This window comes from Mirounga leonina, unplaced genomic scaffold, assembly GCF_011800145.1.
Source record: "Mirounga leonina isolate KUSES-001 unplaced genomic scaffold, KU_Mleo_1.0 Mir_151, whole genome shotgun sequence".
NCBI lineage: Eukaryota > Metazoa > Chordata > Mammalia > Carnivora > Phocidae > Mirounga > Mirounga leonina.
Window position 1 is genome coordinate 55251453 of NW_023270377.1, and position 20251 is coordinate 55271703.

A 20251-nucleotide genomic window follows, 5' to 3' on the forward strand; every position below is an offset into this window, starting at 1 on the left:
GCCAGCCAGGCAGAGGAACAGAGGTTTAGAATAGGGATCAGGGAAGGAGAGTCCTGGGGGACAGGATCTTTTGACAGTGAGAGTCTGGTACTCCGTGGCTGGAACATACCTGGGGTGGGACAATGCTAGCGGCTAAGGTAGGGGAGGTGACTCCAGTCCCGGAGGCCACTCATAAATAGGAAATAAACCAGAAGTGGAGGTTAAAGGAGGCCTGAACTGATAAGAGGACACTGGCTACGTGTGGATGTAGCACTCTGGGAAATGAAGCTGCATCACTCTCATCCGAGAAGCAGATAAATAGCATTTACAGACCTTGGCTTCTTTTCAACTCAGTGAACGTTCATCAAGACCGTCTATGAGGAAAGCATAACATTCGGCAGAATGAATTAAGGAGCATAGTCCAGAGTTTTCTCACCTTAGCGAGGTGTTTACATTTAACTTGATTGTGGGCTTGGTATGCATGAGACGTTCAGTGGGGACCTCGGCCACCAAGGGCCCCTGAGAGCAGCCTGCAGCACTGTTTGCAAACTGAGAGCGGCTGGGCTTCTCGGAAGCATCACCAGTGGGAGGTGAAAGGAAATAAATAAAAGGGGGGAGAAACAGAGGAACCAAAGTTAGTCAAGATAAAAGAAATCCACAATAGGAAGGTCAGCCACTCTAAGAATAAGTGTCCTGCAAAAACAAAACCAGGCCAAATATAACGTCTCCTACCTCAGCCAAAATCATCTGCCTTTGGAAGTCAGTGTGATGTTCTGGTATTTTTTTTCTCCTTTATTCCCTATAGGCTCTTCTAAGGTAGGCCATTCTCTGTGAGAAGATATATGTGAGCAAGGTTTCATTTGACATCTGTTTTCCAACTATGAAATTTGTGTTGGTTATTTTTAGAACAAAAGATAGTTTAAGAAATAAGTAGGTGCCCATATGTGATACAGGCTAGATAGCAGTAAATATTTTTAGGATTATGTCTAAAAAATTCAAACTGAAAAGTAGAAAAAAAAATAATGTAGATCTGAAGTTTATCTAAAGGATCACTTATTTAAAATTCAGCAATATAATGTATCTGTACCTCAATTTCCTCATTTGCATACTGCACTGTTGTTTGCATAAAATGACTTCCCTGACCCCTCCCGGCCCCCAATCTGTGAGGCCAGCATGATCAGTTGGGTTTCCAGTAGTGGTGATGGATTTGCTCTGATCCACCCTCACCCTTTCTCCCATTTCCGCCCATGATGAATGGGCACCATTACAAGATGGCGACTGGGGTTAGGAGTGCAGCCTAGAGGAGCTCATCCCCATGGGGGAATCAAACGCTGGACCTTGGCCTCTTTTGTGTGGTGCTTTAACCTACTGAACTAATCAGCCACAGAAAAATAAGGATGCTTATCACTGACTTGCCAAATAGAAGTGCTATGAGAATATATTTTTTTAAAAAAGGAGAGAGATCTTAGAAGCTTTGCTTCTATAGAAAACAGCTATTTAAATACCAACTAATATTATTATAAGTCAGAAACAGGCAACGGCAATAAAAGCTGTTTCTCTAAGTCAACAACTGGCTGGAGACTACATGTGTCTACAAAATGAGTTTCATAAGATCATGCTTATTTTAGAAACATCAATACTAAAACAGCAGTAACAGAAAGTGTTTTTCCCCTTAGTTTAAGCACTGCTTGGATATGCATTATATCCAGCCAAGCAATAACTAAACAAATTCTTCTCTTAAATTTCCCCCAAGTTCAAGTATATGGCTTTGAGGACATCACAAGCTTTATAAAACAGCCTAGCTTTAAGTATGCAATAATCGCTCATTTCCTGGCCATTAATTCAGACATCATGCAATCACTCAAAGGCATCCATTTTCCTTTGCTGCTATTTTGGGGACTGCTGGCCTATTGTCATCCCTGCCTTAGACCCCTGACTTAGTCGTCTTTTAATTAGAGCCAGCGAGAGTGACAGGCGGAGTCAGCCTGCTGAAGGTGATCCATCACATGGCTCTCTGCTCCCTGGCCTCCTAGATGACAGTTTATAAACAGGACATCTTGGGTATCAAGACAGCTGCTTAAGGAAACAGAAGAACAAATGGTGACCATCTTGTAAGCTACTTCCCTGAGATTACTTTAGTCCAGGGCTATATTTACTGACTCTGTATTTTGATTAAACATCCAAATAAACTTTACCAATGATGAGTCTTGGAAGATGCTTTGTCTAAGCTTGCCCTCAAACACACTGATGTCATACCCTAAGAGTTGCCCAAGGTGTTAACATACATACTTCCAACTGAGCAACTGGGCCTATTTTTAATGGATCCTCTTTTTAGCTAAACCCTGGCCATGCTGACCAACAGCAAAGGTACCAGTCCTGGAAAAGAAGAAAATAAAAATCAACTCAATGCTGGTCGGCTCTTTCACTGCCATTACAGAAATCACTAATTATTAGCCCACAGAACACTACTATTCAACAGTAGTTTCCAGGTAAAACTAAAAGACTGACTTATGTCTGCTGAAGTCTAACCCTGTTATCCCAGAGAGAAGACCTATAAGACCCATAGTTATATTAGGCTGTAATTCAACTCTACAACCGGAGTGAGCTGGTGCATGTTCTGGGTGCTGGGTTAGACACTCAGCCCTGCACTGGAGAAGCTCATAGCTAGAGGGAGTGGTGCTGGTGAGGCTGAGGGGAACAGCATGACACGTGCAGAACCAACACTGTGATGCAGAAGATGCTAAGAGGCTAAGGCTAGAGCTGCACTGGCTAGATTTAACACAATACTTTTATGTACTGTGGAGTGTGACCTTGGGTGGCTTACTTAGCCCATCTGTATCTCAGTTTCATTACTGTCTGATGTATTTCTTTCCAGTCCTCTGAGTGTGTGTGTGTGTGTGTGTAATCTTACACACAACAGAGTTGAAATTTTAATTTTTGTACATTTATATCTTATTTTATACACTTAAGAGTATAACAAAAGCATTTTTCCATGTCAATGTTATTTCTCATGACTGTATAAGAACACAACATACAAATATGCATTAACTTGCTGGACACCTACATTGTTTCCATTTTTCACTATAATAAATATTTTTCCTACCTTCCAAAAGAGCTTAATAGTACTGGGTTGAAATAGTCCATGAAAACAGTATGGAGGTTCCTCAAAAAGTTGAAAATAGAGCTACCCTATGACCCAGCAATTGCACTACTGGGTATTTACCCCAAAGATATGAATGTAGTGATCTGAAGGGGCACCTGCACCCCAATGTTTATAGCAGCAATGTCCACAATAGCCAAACTATGGAAAGAGCCTAGATGTCCATTGACAGATGAATGGATAAAGAAGATGTGGTATATATATATAATGGAATATGATGCAGCCGTGAAAAAAACTGAAATCTTGCCATTTGCAACGACGTGGATGGAACTAGAAGATATTATGCTAAGTGAAATAAATCAATCAGAGAAAGACAATTATCATATGATGTCACTGATATGTGGAATTTGAGAAACAAGGCAGAGGATCATAGGGGAAGAGAGGAAAAAATGAAACAAGATGAAACCAGAGAGGGAGACAAACCGTAAGAGACTCCTAATCTCAGGAAACAAACTGAGGGTTGCTGGAGTGATGGGGGTGGGAGGGATGAGGTGGCTGGGTGATGGACACTGGGGAGGGTATGTGCTATGGTGAGCACTGTGAATTATGTAAGACTGATGAATCACAGACCTGTATCCCTGAAACAAATAATACATTATATGTTAATAATAATAAAAAAATTTTTAAAATAAAGATTACACACATATAACATGAAAAAAAATATCCCACGAAAGATTTGTCTAAAATCCAATCATTTAGGAGATAATTATGCCATAACTATTTGATTCTTCCTTAGCTTGGTCATGTTCTCTTCCATTTTTTAATAAGAATGCAGATTTTACAAAGACTGTACAATAGGATCCAATTCAATATTAAACAATGAATGTTGATTTGACCTCCTACTGTATTTCCAGGCATTGATCTAGGCGTTGAGGATAGAGCAGTGAACAAGAGAGATCAACCTCAGATGGTAACTACATTTGTGGTGAGCATACAATAACATATAAACTTACTGAATCACTATGTTGGACACCGGAAGCCAATAGCACATTGTGTGTCAACTATACTTTGGTTAAAAAAAAGACAGACCAACCAACCTCAGTCTTCAAGGAGTTTGCCGCCTAGCAGGGAAGACAGAAAAACAAATGCACAAGTAAACATAAAGTATGTCAGAAGCTGGTAAGGGCCATAGAGGAAAAGCTTGAGAGAGACAGGTAGGACCTACAGGTTGGGGGAAGTTCTATTTTTTTAATAGAATAGGCAGGGAATAACTCACTAAGAAGATGATATTTGAGCAGAGATTGAAGGAAACGAGGTGGAAAAGTGGTCCAGACTGAGTAAACAAGAAAGATCATGAAGGCCCTCTGGCTGGAGACGAGGAGGTGAAGGGAATATGACAGGAGATGTGTTCTGAGAGGTAGCAGGGGCCAAATCATGTTTGGCCTAATAGGCCTTTGTAAAGACTTTGAGTTGAGTTGGTAGACATGAAATCCTAAAAGATGCTTTCATACACATTCTGAAAGTCCACTTCTTTCTAAGGAATGGCTCTCAAAATAACATGATTTGCTATGAGTTCTAGTTGATGTATTTTTATAGGCCTGCTTCCCATTCTAATCCACCAATATATGTCCTATTGGACTCATTCTTACCCAAATGGCTATTCATGAGCTCAAGATCTTTATTCTTGAAAGTTTTGTTGTTTTGTCAAGAAGAGAGAAGTACAGTAGTCCCCATCCCTCCCTTACCTGCAGTCTTGCTTTCCTCAGTGTAAGATACTCATAGTCAACCACAGTCCAGAAGCAGATGATCCTCCTTCTGATGAAAGGTCAGAAGGTCAATAGTAGCCTAACACTACAGCACAAGGCCTATGTCATTCACCTCACTTCATCTCATCACACAGGCATTTTATCACCTCCTATCATCACATGAAGAAGGGTGAGTACAGTAAGATATTTTGAGAGAGAGATACCACATTTGCTTAACTTTTATTACAGTACTTTGTTAAAATTGTTCTCTTTTATTATTGTTGTTAATATCTTACTGTGCCTAATTTATAAATTAAATTTTGTCATAGGTATGTATGTATTTTATTTTATTTTATTTTTTTAAGATTTTATTTATTTATTTGAGACAGAGAGAATGAGATACAGAGAGCATGAGAGGGAGGAGGGTCAGAGAGAGAAGCAGACTCCCCACCGAGCAGGGAGCCCGATGCGGGACTCGATCCCGGGACTCCAGGATCATGACCTGAGCCGAAGGCAGTCGCTTAACCAACTGAGCCACCCAGGCGCCCCGGTATGCATGTATTTTAAAAAATAGTATATATAGGGCGCCTGGGTGGCTCAGTTGGTTAAGCGACTGCCTTCGGCTCAGGTCATGATCCTGGAGTCCCGGGATCGAGTCCCGTATCGGGCTCCCTGCTGAGCAGGGAGTCTGCTTCTCCCTCTGACCCTCCCCCCTCTCATGTGTTCTCTCTCTCATTCTCTCTCTCTCAAATAAATAAAATCTTTAAAAAAAATAGTATATATAAAGAGAATTTAATACAATCCACGGTTTCAGGTATCCACTAAGAATGTCTTGGAATGTATCCTCTGTGGATGAGGGGTAAGGACTACTGAATAAAGGCAAAAAAACAAAAACAGCTAAAAGTAAACATTTTTCTGAGTACAAAATTGGTTTCCATAGAGATCAGAATTGGGACCATCTGATGTTTTATAAGTGTTCTGCAAGAGAGCACAAGAGAAAGCTCCCAGAGTATAGACAACACTAAGATAGCTAAAATGTGAAGGGCTGATAGGAGCAAAATACTAAAAGGATCTCTCAAAACTCTGTGATTTGATATAAAATTGAAAGATGAGTGTCAGCATTTAGAGAAGTCATGCAAAGTGTTTCTATGAAACTCCACAGTCTGGGCTTTTAGTCTTGCCAAAGAGTTTAAGGGCTTTCTCTAATACACGCTGTCCCCTGCCATCTTCCTGCAAGCAAATAAATGAATATATGTGGATGGTATCAGAAGATATAACAAATAAACACTATTTCTTTCAATAAACATGTTCTGAACATAGACTATGTGCAAAGCACTACGCTTGCTATTGGAAATGCAAAGCTTCTGGTCTTACAGTGTAACAACTTGATGGAATGTGATGAGTTCTCTCCTAGGCGCACCACATGATGCTGTATGGAAAAAGAACACATAGCCTAGATGGTTGGGGTCAAGTAAGGTAAAAGAAGTGGTGGGAGTTAGTTGAATGTAGATGGCTGGCTGGAAAGGATTTGGTGTCCCAGAAAGAAAAAACTACAAGAGTTAAGGCCCATGGGGAGGCTTTGGGGGTGTTGATGAAGCTGTTCGGAGGGGTAGGAATGCAGAGACAGAGAGATGGGGTCTGGAAGTGATCAGGGGTGAGAGGTAAATACTTGCTCTTACCCTCATGAGAACGATGGTACATCCATGTCTGGAAAAGTGTATACAATTCTGGCCTCATATTCAATATCCAAACATGACCAGAAGCTTAGACAAAAGGCAACTAAAGTGATCATGTGGGTGAAGCATTTCTCATAGAAAGAAATACTAAAAAAAAATTGACTCCCTATCCAATAAAGGCTAAAAGGAAAAATGTACCAAAATCTATGAAATTAAGATAAACAATGAGTAGGATAACGATGTGCTTGCTCATCAAATCCCAGAGATCAAATTCTAGACAAAATCCAGCCAACCAGGGCATTCCATACATAAACCCTATCTAAAGTCAATGTCTCCTAAACCTGTTGATCATAAGGATTACCTGAGGAGTTTGTTAGAAATACAGATCCCAGACCTCACTGCACAGATCACCATCCCACCTCACCTTCCTACCAGCCTCCTGAGTCAGAATCTCCAAAAGATGTGCCTTGGGATTTGTTTTTCAACAAATGTCTCAGATGATTCTTACGCTGCAGCAAATTTGGGAAACACCATCCTAAAAGTATAGGCGGGAAACTCCTAGGATCAGTAGTATTAATTGCAAAAATTCTCTCACCTGGCCAGTGGTTCATCTCGAATATACCAATTAGCACTATGTTAGATGGCTTGAATCCCCTTGAGCACTGGTACCGATGAAAAGTACAGAAGGTTCTCAATGATATGGGATGTTCCATGATGCCTGGGGCTATTTGTGGATAGCTTGACTGACCCCAGATCTCCCCAGCCTCACCAAGCTTCTGGAGACCATGAAGGTCCAAGTAACAATATTTGACTGTGATTAGCTCAGTTTCCCAAGGGCTTGTGTAAAATTTCAGCTTCCTTCAAAATGTCCTTTGTGGTTTCCTCAAGTTCTGCCCCTCGGAGCAAGTCCATTCAAAATCTTCCTCTCAAGAATCATCATGGAAGCTGACAAGCCACAGGCCATTCAAGGGAGCCACCACCTGGCAGCTGCAACTCCTGGTCCTCCTGTGTCCCTCTCCGGTCTCCCTCCAGATGCCCTTCTCTTCAGCCCCGCTCCTTCCTTCAGCCTCCCGGACCATAAATGTCTGAGGAAGGGGTCGGGACTTGCACTGCACCCCCACTCTGTGCTTTAACTTACCCAGCACTATGCTGCTGCAAGGCAGTCCCCCCAAAAAGGCATGATTCTCACCTGCTTGTCAAAAAATGGATTTTAACATTCATGGCTACCATTTTAAATAGCATCCCAAGTAGATAAAAGATTTTTTTAAACATATCTAGAATAGAAATGGTTTTGCCAAATTTCAGCTTGAGAGCATCTGAAATACTTAGTGTCCAAATCAATAAGATTATGGGGTTTCTGCATCCTAGGAACCACCAAGAAAAGACAATTCTTGTACTGGATTTGTATAAGTTGCCAGCAGGGGGAAGACATATGAAGCTTAATAAATATGGTACATGGGTGCTTCTAAAACATACTCGTATTTCAATAGTTTGTGATAAGTGAATATGTTCTAAGTAAGAGCTCAATTAACTAGAATCGCAAATACAACTGTTTCACACACCAATTCCAAAACCCCCAAAGGTTTAGGACAAGGTTAATATTTTTGTAAGTCTGAGTCAAACTGATCCCTTGTATATAGTCATTTCCTTGATTGCTAAAACCTTCAACAAAAGGCAGAGGAAAGATCACAAATCAATCAATAACAGATGTTGATTCACTATATGGGGACACTCAGTCTGAAAAATCTGGGAAGACCTCTTCTTGGATAACATAGAGGACCAAGAGAAGTTTCTTCTGGGCAAAAATTTCTCACATCCTAAACAAGTACAACCATTGTAAAAATTATGTTTACAACTGAACAGATGTTGCCAGCCAAGATCAGAATCAGCTTACAACAGCGAAGTGACTTAAAAGAATTACATGAAATGTCACAGGGAGTAGAAGCCATCACCAGGCGAGGCACTCCCATGCATAACCTATTATTTTTAAAACACATATTGCCTTCATGAGACAGTGTACAGGCCTTTGATAATGGTAATTCTCCTATTCAGATGCTTGCCCATGAATGGGATATGTTCACTCTATCACTTTTGTTTCTCCATATAATTAACGACTGGCCACTTACGATGTGGACTCTTATTTGGAAAAGGGGATAGTTCTCTAACGATGTCAGCCTTAGTCTAGGCACCTATCAACCACTTTTCATTATTCAACATTTTGTATTACAAGACCCTTTTCAAAATAAATTATGAGCCAATATATTTGTTCATCTGGTATGTTTGTGAATCCTAGACATACATCAATGTTATTTTCTTATTTCCCCTTCAATTTACTGGATAATAGATCTTATGCTGAAATGCTTCTTTCAATTAAACTTGCAGTAGATCTAAAGATTCAGGATTGTAAGTTCATTACAGTGGGAGTAACACAGGAGAACAATACCATTGCTGGTGGCCCTGGATACCCAGATGTAAGGGTGGGAATTCCTTATAACAAGTTTCAAATTGAATCTTTGTGTTGAGCAGATTCAATTCCTCTGAAGGAGACAGAATCAGACATCAAAATCCAATAAAAGGAATACTGGCATGCAAAATCAGTAGTTGTGAAATATTTAACAAAAGCCAAATATTGAACTTGGACTTGGAGAAGAAGACTTTTTTCCTACTGTGACCTGTTGGAGGTGAAATGGAAACACCCAGTCTCATATTGAGCCAGAAAACAGAAAATGATTATGTAATCCAGCTCAGAGTAACTCCCTATGGACTGGGGTAAGAGAAGGCAAACATCCCAGGGGTGTTTTCATTCCCAGAATGTTTACATTATTATTTAATCATTCTAAAAGTTCTAAATGTGGAACAGGTAAGTTGTACCAGGATCTCTGGACAGAGACATCTGTCTCTAAAAACAAAATACACATGTATTTTGGGCTTATTTTAGACATACTTCTGTGCTAAATTCATTGATACATAAATATGAATATTATAAGAATGGTCTTTTTCCAAGAAGCCCAAGAACTAGGGTTGCCAGATTGAGCAAATCAAAATCCTGAACACCCATTAAATTTGAATTTTAGATAAATGATAAATAATTTTTTTTAGTATAAGTATGTCCCATTCACTATACTGGGGCATTGGGGCATACTTATACTAAAATACTTATACTAAAAATATATTCATTCTTAGGCTGAGATTCAAATTTTACTGGACATCCTATACTTTACCTGGTAACTCTACCAGCTCAATGTTACAAAAGGAGACCACACTTGAGTCTACAGATAAGAAACTAAATTTGAACTAATTTACCTGGTTCAATATTACCCGAACACCATGAGTACTTAGGCAAAAAGCAGTAGATTTGGTACAAAGGAAAAATCTCAGTGATAATCTTGTTCCTGCTTAAAGTAGAAGGACATTGCATGCTATCACAGTGCTTTTATTCTTGTTAAATTCCCTTGAGTTAATACAATACAAAGCCTTAATACTTTGCATTTTGTAGTAGCCTTCCAAACAGGAAGACCACCATCTCTATGGGAATCTGTGCATTTCTAACAAGACCACAGTGACAAGGGGCTAAGTACACTCAGTTACATTTAAATTAAAGAAAGAAGGGAGTGTTAATGTGGCACTTATGCTTTGAGATCGGCAAACTTGGCGTGTTTATTTATTGTTTGGGGTTTAAGGTTTGGATATGCGTGTGTTTGAGGGCTTTCCCCTTAAATCAGAAAAGAACTGACTGCACTGATTTAAACAGACTATTTTTTAAAGTCAGCAATAAAAAATAAAATTATAGATATTTTGGGCAATGCAAAATACATATATCTCTTTTTATAAATATGTACCTGTAAAAGGCACAGAACACCTCTGATTAAGCATTTGCATAAATTAAGAAATTAGAAATTAGGGGCGCCTGGGTGGCTCAGTGGTTAAGTGTCTGCCTTCGGCTCAGGTCATGATCCCCTGCTCAGTGGCTCGGTGGGAAGTCTGTTTCTCCCTCTCCCACTCCCCGTGCTTGTGTTCCCTCTCTCGCTGTCTCTCTCTCTGTCAAATAATTTTTATAAAAATTAATTAATTAATTAATTAAAAATTAATTATAGTAAAAATACCAAGGTGACTCAAGATCAAAAATTATCCTGCATAATTCATTTCCAAATACATGGGATATCTTAGAGACTAAGGAAATTATTCAGCCATCTCCTATACTCTTGGGTATTCTGGTTTTTTTAGTATACACAGAATCCCATTATTGGGGCATCTGGGTGGCTCAGTCGTTGGGCATCTGCCTTCGGCTCAGGTCATGATCCCAGGGTCCTGGGATCGAGCCCCACATCGGGCTCCTTGCTTCTCCCTCTCCCACTCCCCCTGTTTGTGTTCCCTCTCTCACTGTGTCTCTCTCTGTCAAATAAATAAATAAAATCTTTAAAAAAAAAAAAAAAGAATCCCATTACTTCCCATTACACATCAGGAAATCAGAAACTGATTCCAAAATACAACTGAAATTGAACTTCTTTATTACACACATTAGTTTCCCTCTATTTGTCCAGAAATCACTTTAGCACAAGAAAGTCACCTGGCAGTAATTGACTCACCATAGGTGCTCAGGAAGTTGTGTGAAATCAAGGAGTCCAGCAAGATTTGTTTGGAAATAGTTCAGATGGCACATACAATATTAAAAAGTGTTGAATGACCTTTAGCATAGGTTTTATTGAGTAAGGTTTGAAATGAGTTTTTTTGAAAAATCTATGTAGTTGGAGTCTAAGAAAACGTACATCAGGCCCTAGCTTGGTTTTCGGCTCTAGTTCTAAGATCTCCCAAATTGTGTACTGGTTTTCTCTGCATCCAGGAAAGATTCCATTTGTGTCTGTGGAAGGAGAGCAGCAGATATTCCTGGATCTATTCACATCTTCGAGGAGCCTGGCCAGGAGGCTTACCTACTACTCTCTACTTTACCAGCTTTTGTTTCAAATATGATTCTAGCAAAAAGACAAACACATTCTTTATTTTTTCTAACATTCTAACTCCAAATAAAATGAAATATAAATTTAGAGTTTCTTCACCAACACAATGACAATAAGGCCAAGATCACAGCTTGAACCCCTGGATATGTCAATTGGCATACTACAGAGAAAGACCAGGGCATGAAAATAAATTGTAGCCCTCCCTACTCACCTGCATTAATGATGCCTTAATAAATGGCAGGAGAGAAATGAGACTACTATGCATTTGACATTTAATCAGCTCAGCACCTATAGTGTAAGTATTAGATGCTCATTTTACAATTGGAGAAACTGACTTCCCAAGGTCACAAAACTAGGAAGCAGAAGTGGTAAGATTTGAACCCAGGTGTGATTGATTCCAAAGGCTGCACTTTTTTTTTTTTAAAGATTTTATTTATTTATTTGAGACAGAGAGAATGAGAGAGAGAGAGCACATGAGAGGGGGGAGGGTCAGAGGGAGAAGCAGGCTCCCCGCCGAGCAGGGAGCCCGATGCTGGACTCGATCCAAGAACTCCAGGATTATGACCTCAGCCGAAAGCAGTCGCTTAACCAACTGAGCCACCCAGGCGCCCAAAGGCTGCACTTTTGCTAAGGCATCGTGATGCCCCCCACTACACCAAGAGCAGATGGCTTACAGCAGACCATTTCTGCTAGTGGCTAGTCAATTTGGTATATATATGTGACCAAGACTGGATTGGGGATGTCTTTTCCTATCTGAAAGGGCAGCAGACAATTCTGTTCTTTTACAGGATGAGAAATGTCAAGGTTTGGACAAATTAGCTCTCACTGAAAACTGCAATGGGACACATAAAATCAGATTAGTACAAAAAGAATAAGATAAATCATTATTTCTTTCATTGTTATTTTGGATTTCTGTTCTTTGTTTTTTCATACATGCTTGCTGAAACATCAAGGATTAGTAATGTCTTCATCAGGTTCCAACTTTCCAAGTGACCTTTATCCCAATTACCCTTCCATGCAACACCTGCTTCAGAAATATTGACCTTCAAAATGCTGCTGAAATGCAACTTTATCTATAGATCTGTACCCTCTGAACAACAAGTACCTCCCCCACTTATCTTCCTCTCACTTCTGGAGTTAAACAAGTTGATTAAAGTTATTTGAAAAAAACAAACTGTAATAGAAGGGAACTTTCTCAACCTGATTTTAAAAAAAAAGCTATGAAAAAAACTGCAAATAATTTCATATAATGGTAAACATCTGAGATCCTAATATTGAGAATAAGGCAGTGATGTTTCATCTCACCATTTCTATTCGACAGAGTACTAGAAGTCCAAGCCAGTACAATAAGGGAAGAAAAAAGTAATAAGGAGCATACAGATGGGAAAGGAAGAAGTCAATTGTCTTTAGTTGCAGATGTAACATGACCATGTATGTAAAAAACTAATCTAACTAATCTACAAAAAGCTATTAGTATTTATAAGTAAACTTAGCAAAGCTGTAGGTACAAAAGAAATACACAAAACTTAAATAAATGCTTATATATTAACAACAAATAAGTCCAAAATGAAATATAAAAGCACTAAGTACAACTTTATCAAAAACATGGAATTCCTAGGGAAGTTAACAAAACATGAGTAAGAACTATCCACTAAAAACTATAAAGTATTGCTGAGAAAAATTAAAGAAGACCTAAATAAATACTATGATAACTAGATGGAGGAAACAATATTGTTTAGATGTAAATTCTCCCTAAATTTAAAGAAATCCCAGCAAAAATCCCAGAAAGTTTTTGCGTGTACATAAACATTGACAAATGGATTCTAAAATTTACATAGAAATTTAAAGGACCTAGAATCACCTAAACTTTTTTGTTAAAGAAAAATAACATAGAAAGATGTACTCTGCCCGATTTCAAGACTTACTATAAAACTACAGTAACCACAACAGTGTGGTATTGGCATAAGAATAAACATATAGATTAATGGAACAGAATAAAGTGTCTAGAAACAAACAGATACATATGTGATCAACTGATTTACAACAGAAGTACCAAAGTAACTCAGTGTGGAAAGAACCGTCTTTTCAACAGATAGGGCTACAACAACTGGATATCCATATGGGGTAAAAAACGGACTCTACCCCTCACACCACACACAGAAATAAATGTGAAAGCTAAGACTTTAGAAAATCTTTGTGGCCTTGGGGTAAGAAAAGACGTTTTAAAAGGGACACAGAAAGCACAAACCTAGAAAGAAAATAGTAATAAATTGTACTTCATCAAAACTTACAACTTTTGCTCTTCCAACAATACTCTTTATAAAACTGAAAACGCAAGCCACAGCCTGGGAAAATATATTAGCAATATTGACAAAAGACTTATAGCCAGGATTTTTTAAAAATAAACTCTTAGACCCCAATTAATATTGGGCAAAAGATTTAAACAGACACTTCACAACCAAAGACATATTAACTGGCCAGTAGGTCTACAAAAGATGCCCAGCATCCCTGTCATCAGGGCAATGCAAAATAAAATGACAATGAGATACCACTACTCATGCATTAAAATGGCTAAAACTTAAATAAGTGCCAACACCAAGTGATAGCAAAGGTGAGGTGCAATTAAAATTCTCAAATACTGCTGGTAGGACTACCATATAGTACAACCACTTTGGAAAACATTTTGTAGTTACTCATAAGGTTAAATATACACTTAGCATACACTGAGCAATTCTACTCCTAGGTGTTTAGCCAAATGAAAACATGTCCACATAAAAACTTATACGTGATCATGAGTATTCATAACAGCATTTCTCAAAATAGCCAAACACCTAAAATAACACAAATATCTATCCAGAGGTGAGTGGATAAACAAAGTGTAGTATATCCCTACAACTTATAAAATGCATTTCAAAAAATGAGCTGATCCATGCAACAACATGGATGAATCTTACATAGAATCTCAATTCATATTAATTGAAAAAAAGTCAAACACAAAAGTACATACATATAATTCCATTTATATGAACTTCTGGAATAGGAAAAATTAATCTATAGAGATACAAAGCAAATTAGTGGTTGCCTGGGACCAGGAGTGGGGTAGGGAGTGAGGACTGACTACAGAAGAACTTTGAGGGATGATGGAAATATTCTATATATTAATTTTGGTGGGAGTCACATGGATATATATTTTTTTCTAAATCTGAATACTGTATACCTAAAATTTACACTTACTATGTGTAAATTATACCGCAATAAAGTTGATTTAAAAGCTAGATTGAGATATTATTTCTCACCTATTAGATTGGTAAAATCAAAGAGTTAGAAAACATACTATGTTGATGTGGAGGGAATAGAAACTCATATATTACTAGTGACAATGCAAAATTAGATCATCCATAGGGAATTTGCCAGTAGTGACCAAATGACATAGGCATTTACTTTTAACTCATATATCTCACTTCTAGGAATCAATGCCAAAGGTGTATTAGCAAAAATATGGAAAAAAAATATATTTTTTCACTAAATATAATTTTTCACTAAAGTACTGTGTTTTCTGCAATAGAAAGCAGAACAATAGGAAAACACCTAAATACCTAAGGACCGTGATATATTCAGGACAGAAATGCAAGTTAGACTTCTCTGAATATGCCTCCTGTTTCAATTATGTATATGAATATACTTATACTATGTTTCCTACATCTAGTCACTGAAAATGCCTAAAATAATGATCAACCCAGTTGCAATGAGTATCTCAATTGTGTTCTCTAAATACCGTTTCCCATCAAGAAAAAGCCAGAGTTCTTAAGACAGACAGCTCATCCCAGGCCTGGGAAAGGACATGTATAAATGGATCATAATAAAACCCAAATAAAAATTGGAAGCCAACAAATACTACCCGAGTCAAAAGGATTCAGAGCCAAACTCGAGAACCTCCCACTGGACGAGGACGAGACCATTTGAGCATCAGTAAAGAATATAAATACATGGAGTGAACAAGCAAATTTTAAAAATCCTTTTGTTCATAATGGTACTGAAAAAAAAGCACACTCATTAGTCACTAAAGATTGTTAGGAAACCAATTCATTAATTTGAAAACTGGTAAATAAAGGGAAAGAAAATGCCATCAGCAAATCCAGGCTGCAGAAAAAGCTGTAGGATATATACCTAGTTTTTTCAACAACTAAATGCCAAGAAAAAATAAAGAGTTGGGGGTGTTCTCTATAGATTACACAAGATTAAGTCACTCTTCAACCTGACAGCAATGTGTACACCTCATTTAGATATTAATTTGAACAAACATAATTTTTAAAATACATTTTATGAGACAACCAAGGACTATGAACATCAACTACATATTAGATGACAGTAAGGTGTTATTGTCAATTTTGCTAAGTGTGATAACGGTGTTTAATAAAGTTTCAAGGGAGTCTTTGTCAGTTAGAAATATATAGTATATTTAAAGTTGACAGATCATCTAGGATCCGACTCCACCCAATGATGCACAGAAAAAATGGGAATAGATGTATAGACAAAAGAAGATTGCCCATGAGTTCATTACTGTTGAAGCTGGACAGTGGGTACAGGGAGTTCATTATGTTATTCTCTATAGATTTTTGTATGTTTAAAATTTGTCAAAATAAAAAAGTTTTTTTAAGCACCAGTAAACAGTTGAAAGGAAAGGAGAAATCTAATCTGGTCACATAAGCTAAAAATAGATGTCACAAAGAAGAGAGATCAGACTTGGTGAAAGCTGCAACTCAATATAAAGAATTATATTCTAAAACTCAATCTACGCAAAAAGTTGACAGTAAGCTAATATTTGATAAGTCCTGATTGGTAACATAAATAATCAATCCTATAATGAGGCCATGAGTCCCTGGAACAGCAAGACGAAAGCAGCATATGGACCACCAGGAAACATGTGTCCACCTAGAGCAGGGGCAGAAATGGGGGACTTCAGTCTGGACGGAATAGCGAGCACAAAGTAATAGAAGGACAATGAGGATCAGAAACCAGGAACAAAGCAATGGAATGAAGATGGTGCTATAATTCTAGAGACAGTTCATAGGAACAATTGACAGTACTTGATACTGAGATGAGGGAGAAAGAGGAGCCAAAGATGATTCAATTCAATTCAACAATTCTTTACTGAACAGCTGTGTGCCGCACATGGCTTCGAAGACCTGGCAGTCTAATTGGAGAGATAAATAATTTAAATAATTAACTATGATATATACAAATGTTTTATGGCAGAAATGAGCATGAAAGTTGTAAGAGAACATAGACTAAGGAGCAACTGAATAGATGGTGGCATTAACTGAGATGGTGGGAATGCTGGAGGAAGAGCAGTTCAGAAAAGGATTGTTAGAGGGGCACGTGGGTGGCTCAGTTGGTTAAGTGTCTGCCTTCGGCTCAGGTCATGATCTCAGGGTCCTGGAATTGAGCCCCATGTTAGGCTCCCTGCTCAGTGGGGAGTCTGCTTCTCCTGCTCCTCTCCCTGCGTGTGCTCTCTCTCTCTCTCAAATAAAATCTTTAAAAAAAAATGAATTAAGAAAGGACTGTAGAATCTGAGGTGCTTAATGGGACATCCAATTGCATGGGTCCAAAGGAAGGTTAGACGGAGGTCATATCAGCATATAGCAACGACTTCCAAAATAAATGGACGAGTTAAGTTTGTTGGAAGACAGCAAAAATTGCCATCTTTTCACTTTGGTCCTATAAATGCAATATTTTATTTTATCAGCTTCTTCATCGAGTTTACATTTTTATTTATTTAAATCTTTCCTGAATGCTAAGTAAAGAATATTCCAATTTAATGCTACTATGAAGACTTCGTGAAATCATCTGAACCTAATGTTAAATTCCCTGACGCACTGTTTAAGTGCATCATTTAAGATAGATTAAAGCAATTTATTTATAAATGCTTGCCTCACTGCATTTATTCGTACAGATATAAAATAGTATAGTGATAATGGCTGCCTCCAGTGAGAAAAAATGTTACCTCAAAGAGGGAAATGCAATAACTCTTTGTTTCAAGGGCTGTGTACTGAGAGAGGGAAAGTAGATGCAGTTCGGTTGATGTGATGTGACTAAACAGAGCTAACTTTTCCAAATGAAAACAAATCCTATTTCCCTTTAGAAATCTTTGTGCTCAACTTCTGAAAGCCCTGTTTTGGAATTGGTAGTTTTCTTGGAAACTCTGGGAAACTGAGAAACTGTTTCATTTATCACTTGGTCCAAATATAGGCAATAGAACAATGATTCAGGAGTGCCTACATTTGCTCTGCATGGTTCAACTGCAAGACACAGTCATCAACATCAGTTGGCATCAGGAACTCAGTAAGCACAATGTGTCATGTGGCATTAAGTTCATACTACAGCAACTGGGACCACGGGTCTACTTTTGAAGTACCATTTATGGTCATTTTCTTGGGTTGAGAGAGACATCCAGGACTACCACATGTAAAATGAAAGGTCACCATGAGGTGTCATTGAACATTTGCATATTAATTTCTTAAATGTACTAGAAAACATAACAAAAATCCTCCCGATGGGCCATTTTCATCCTATACACAATCTAGATATCTTTATAGCGAGAGACGCAAGTCAATATTCTCAAAAAAGAACCTCACCAACTTGACAAATGAACAGAAGTTGAATAATGGTGCAGATGGAGACGTTTATTTAACCACCACCTCACAGAGATACAGGATGGAAGACTGCCTCAAGATCCCCATCCCACAGAAGGCGCGTTTTTATTTTTATCCTAAGCAATGTGCATGATACAGTACATGACTAAACATAATCCAGTTTGATTTGTGTTGCAGTGACTCTCCAAAGAACAAATGTGTAAAATTACAGCATGTGAAAGCTTAACACAGTGATATAAAATGGCAGTGGCACGGTTCATATCTTAAACTGACAGACTGATGGTGATTATTGCAAGGACAATGCCCTGCATATGTCAAACGATTTGCAAATAATTTATGTCACCTTCTCCTCCATTATTGTTTTTGCAGAGGACATAAACTGTGTCACCAATATTAAACTGTCTGCAAAAAGAGCCGAGCTCAGCTTTCTCCTCTCTGAGAACGCAGAGCCATCTGCACCCAGACAAACATGCATATGGCCATCATTTGTCCAACATCTTACCCAGTGTGAAGGTTTTTTACTTGAAATGCCAACCTGGGTGGCAGATGATGTATGTGTTTCCTCAGCCCTGTGATTACCAGGCCCGCGCCGCTGTGCTGCGCTCTCACCTCATCAGTTCCACAAGCTGCGCTCCAAGGTGTGTGAGGCATTTGCAGCGAGATGGCTTCTGACACGCGGGGAGGCGGGCTGCTCTGGGGTGAAAATCCGCCTCCAGATTTTGTTCCAATCAGGGTCAAAGTCTGACCTGCAGAAATTAGTGCGGGGAGAGATTTAGGACTCAAAAACAGCGATTTGAAAACTGGAATGAAGATATTTTGATAAAGGGGAAAGCAAAGGGCACTCGGGCCATCCCCTGGTTAGCTGCTGTGTCAACAGCCTTCCAAACGGCCTGTGTTTTGTCCCCTTGGAAGAGAACGTAGCGTCAGGTGTACTTGGTGTCATTAGTTGTAAACAGAAAGGTCACACCTACAACGAGAAGGTGCAATTAGTTGTAGGGATTTGCCGCGACTATAGACCAGAAGAAGTAGAGGGAACTGTCGTCCCTACGATGACATAACAAGGCAGCTCTCTTCTGCAGGTCTGAAGTTTTAGGAACACATAAATAAGATTTTCTTTTATGTATATGCACACCCCCCCACAAACACACACACAGGGTACAAGTGAGATCCTAATACAAGTGAGATCCTAAAATCCCCTATTAAGACGGGATTATTTATTTATTTATTTATTTACTTACTTACTTAACTTGTAAATGCTCTCCAGAATCCAGACATTTGATTCTTTTCTTACTATGATCCTCTGTTTTTATCAGGGAGGGAGAGGGAGCAATAGAGAAGAACCAAAAAGTTTAAAGATTGTCCCAAAGGGATCTGTTTAGACATCAAATAGTTTTTACAAAACCACACATTTTGATGAGTTAAGTGTAAATTCATCAGAAACATATGGATTTATTTTCCTATAAAATTCACATGGACATAAAATATCTCCCCAGCCCCCCTCTTTCAATGGCGGGTTGTGCGGGTGTGTGTGGAAGAACTAAACGAAGACATGTGATATTTAGTTCTTGTCTTCTATCATTTACCATATTATATAAACAAAAAAAATTTCAAACATGGACTTTGAAAGCTTGAGCAAAAGTACTTATTTTTAATAAAAAGAAACCATTCCTCAAAATTAATTTACAAAACAAAAATCTATGTACTTACCAAAATGAAAAAAATCCCATTTAGAACCAGTTATGCTTATGGGAGTAAGTGAAATAAAAGCCATCAAGGCCATCTTAGTAGTGAATCAATAGGATATGATTTCCAGAAAATGAATACTCTCAATTGAAAAGAACAGCCAGTTAACAGAATTTCCATCAATATTTGCCACTTCTGATTACCTGTAATTCTTTCAATTAACGACAAGCGGGAAGAAAATGGAAACATACAAATGTTAATAATAAAATTATAGAAAAACAAGCAAGATGGATTTTGTAAATTTACATTTGGGGAGTTTTTAAAATGTGGCCAGCAGCCCCCTAGGAACTTATTCTGACAAGTTTAATTTACATGTTTTAAAATGAGCATTGTCAAGGTTGGCAGAGCTAAATTACACCCGATTTATCCCTCCTCCATCCCCAGGCTTTTTGTTTTCCCA